Here is a 3,653-nt window from a genome sequence, read left to right on the forward strand (position 1 = left end):
GCAGAGTAAGTCTGGACAATACAGCTGTGGGGTTTCTGGAAGTATAAGATTTACCAAAATGACCAGGTCAACTGTGACATGTTGATTTGCTGGACATTACTACATTGTTTGCAGCTTTGCCAATTTTGTCAAGATAAAAACAGTATTTAGTTCAAACTGTGGCAAATGCAAGTAGCAGAGGCACAACTCTGGTTTTGGTAGAGGGCTTGGCTTGCTTACAGCATCAGTTGTAGACTTTTGTAGGAATTAATTATGATTTATTGAGTGTTATCATAGTTTGTGAATTAAATTATGTGTTTGGTTCTGTTGTAGCATCTCATCTTTGTTCTAATTTTGAAATCTGTGTTCGCCTTGATAAATTCATATTAAGAGTTTCTCTGTTTGGCATATATGTCTGTATTATTTCACTTTGCTCTTTGGATGAACTCAGTCTTGTCATCTCATCTTGTACACCTGGCTAGCTTATCATCAACGCCTACTCTGTGTTTGTCATTCGGTCCCTCTGTTTAAATAGTCTCAGCTCATCACCTACATTATATCAGTTTTCAAACATTACACATCTACATCCTGAGTTTTGCTTGCTGACAAACACAGTGGTGTAGTGGTGAGCACTGCAGCCCGACACCAAGAAGGTCACTGGTTTAAGCCTTGGCACGGGGAGGCTTGAATAGTTGCCCTTCCTGTCTGGAGTTTGCATGTTCTCCCCATATGTGTGGGTTCTCTTTGGGTACTCCAGCTTCCTCCCAAACCACAAGACATGCATGTTCAGTGAATTGATCACTTGTAAGTTGCTTTGGATAAAAGTGTCTGCCAAGTGACTGTAGAATAGTTTTATGCTCAGCCTGCTGCACAGAATCCCACTTTATGGACCCCAACGACTTAATAAAACAAGCCCACTTTTTTGCCACCGGGAACAGGATCTGCCTCTGGAAACCTGAGATGGGACAGTGAATGTCTCCTGGACCACCCATCCTCCCTCCAATCACGGAGAAAACAGATGGTTAGTGTGAGCGTTTGTTTGTGTGGGTGCATCATGCATGTACTGCAAAGTTCACCAGTTTATCCTCTTCTTAGGTATTTTTAGCACTTGACATTATGCTACCCATGACAATGTTTATAACTTGAGATCAAATTAAAAACACATATCTATATGCGTGAATGGGAAGCATGATGTTATCTTTAGCAGCCAGCAGAAGGGTATTATCAGTCTTTGTTAGTGCTTTTAGGAAATCTGTTTCGTCGCTCTAAGTCTCCGTCACTGAAAGCAACATTTTAATCAGTGATTTAAGGTAGATATGTCCCAACTCACTCACATGCTGATGATTAGAATTATCTTATTTGACCCACATTAGTGACTGGAATGTATTTTCTTTCATTCTCTTTGTGTCTTTCATCCACCCCCTTCCTCTCCCCCTATTGCATTCATGCATTATTTATCTACCAACAGCAGCAGAGCCTTTTGCTCTTCATCTGCTGCCCCCGTGTCCACGACTGCCCTTAGTTCTGACATAGTTTATATAAATCACAGTCTCTTCAATGTGACCTTCAACCTGTCTTAAATGATACAAACACAGTATTTAATAGGTTATCCAGTTAAGTCATGAAACTAAGAAACATTTGTAGCGTCTGTTTTGAAGATCTTTTTCTTCACATAATGATGTTAGTAACCATGATGTATGAGCAAAACTTATTTGATACTCTTTGGCTTGTAAAGTAACTGCACTGCAACAGCTAATGGGAAATAAGATAGAGAGACTGAGGCATTGAAGGATTTCCTTGCACTTCACTGTGTGGATTTGCAGTTTGCAAGTTCATTGCACAACAAGACAGATTATAACACATCCACTTGTAAGTAGCTCTGTCAGTCTTGTATGAATGTGTGCAAAATAGAAAAGAAGGTGACTTATAGAGTCATGATTAGAGCTCGGAGTACAATATGGTAATCAGACCAACATTTTGCCTCAGGTGTCAGCCTCAGTACCTCTTCCCCCTTGGTACACAGCTGGACCAGGTCCAGAAAATTATTTATACACAGGGAGGGGTGTGAACAGATTGGGAAAAGAGTGACACATGAAAAATAGACCTTTAAAAAAGATTCTAGATTCTTGGAAATAATTCACTGATTAATTAAATGTAGTGCATGTCTCTAACGTATCCGCAGGAAACTCTGTTGCTTCTTTGCTTTTGCTTCTTTGATAGTGAGGATAACTTGCCTTGAGCCAAATCACAAGTTTTATCAGTGCTTCTTTGGTTTTCTTCAACATCAACAGACGAATTGTCAAATCTGGTGGTATTATGACTTATCTCTTCCCGAAATGTAAACAGTCTGGACAGACAAATATTATACTCATATGCTGCATTATCGATTTAGATCAACATCAAATAGAATGACATGCTGCCTTCATATGCACTTGCACATGATATTTAAACCATGTAAAGGTCAGTTTACTACATATTTGTCAGAATTTCACTGTTAATCCTTGGGGTGGGGGCTGCATGGTGGCGCAGTGGTTAGCGCTGTGGCCTCACAGCAAGAAGGTCGCTGGTTTGGTCCTTGGCTGGTTTGGTCAGTGGCCTTTCTGTGTGGAGTTTGCATGTTCTCCCCGTGTATGCGTGGGTTCTCTCCGGGTACTCCGGCTTCCTCCCACCATCCAAAGACATGCATGATAGGTTAGTTGGTTACTCTAAAATTGTCCCTAGGAGTGAGTGTGGTTGTTCGTCTCTCTGTGTGTGGCCCTGCGATGGACTGGCGAGCTGTCCAGGGTGTACCCTGCCTGTCGCCCAAAGCCAGCTGGGATAGGCTCCAGCTTCCCCGCGACCCTGAATTGGAATAAGCGGTTCGGAAAATGAATGAATGAATGAATCCTTGGGGTGGCTCTGTCAAGGTTTTAGAGGTATCACCTCTTCCCAGTCAGAGTAGAATATTTTAATTCAAGGGTGGAAACAGAACTGGTTATTCACATGACATTGCCAATGTCAGTGGATGTACCTGTTTTAGGGGTGTTGTGTTTCCGGGTGAGAGCTGCAGTCATTTCAGTCAACAGGAGGGTAAGTCTTGCTGTGGACTGATGATGTGGCCCTTAACTGCCTTCAGAAACAGACAAAACAAAGCAAAAGTACAAATAAAACTGAAGGAAAACTCTTTATTTGGCAGTTTTTGACAGTTTTTCAGTTCAATCAAGTTGTCTTGCAACAACAAAGGCACAGAGGTGACAACGTGGAAAAATTATTTACACACTGTTCAATCTGTTTGCTAGTTTTAAAAAAAAAAAATCCTAGCTTTTCAGACTAGTCAGCAACATCCTGGAGCATAATTTTAGCTGTTAAAGGCAAGAGCTCTTGCGCGTGTGTGCGCGCCGTGTGGGCGTGGATAGGAGATGGTTCCTTCCCTGAAGCCGTGGAGCTGAGTGCGTTTGCCACACGATACCGGTGGAAGAAACACGCACAGAGCCCTAAAACCCAATGAGTTCGCCTCATCCGCAAAGAGTTGACGCACAGAGTACCGCGCGCGTGCAGGAAGAGTTTCTGGACTGACCATCTTGACAGGAACCAGCCCGTTTGGAGAGTTTCTGTCCCTGTCGCTTTTACTTTCCCAAACCAAACCAACGCAGCAATGACAGCAGTGATTATTTCACCTCGAAGTTTCTGAGAAC

The sequence above is a fragment of the Telmatherina bonti genome (genome assembly GCF_933228915.1).
Source record: "Telmatherina bonti genome assembly, chromosome: 21".
In the NCBI taxonomy this organism is placed as follows: domain Eukaryota; kingdom Metazoa; phylum Chordata; class Actinopteri; order Atheriniformes; family Telmatherinidae; genus Telmatherina; species Telmatherina bonti.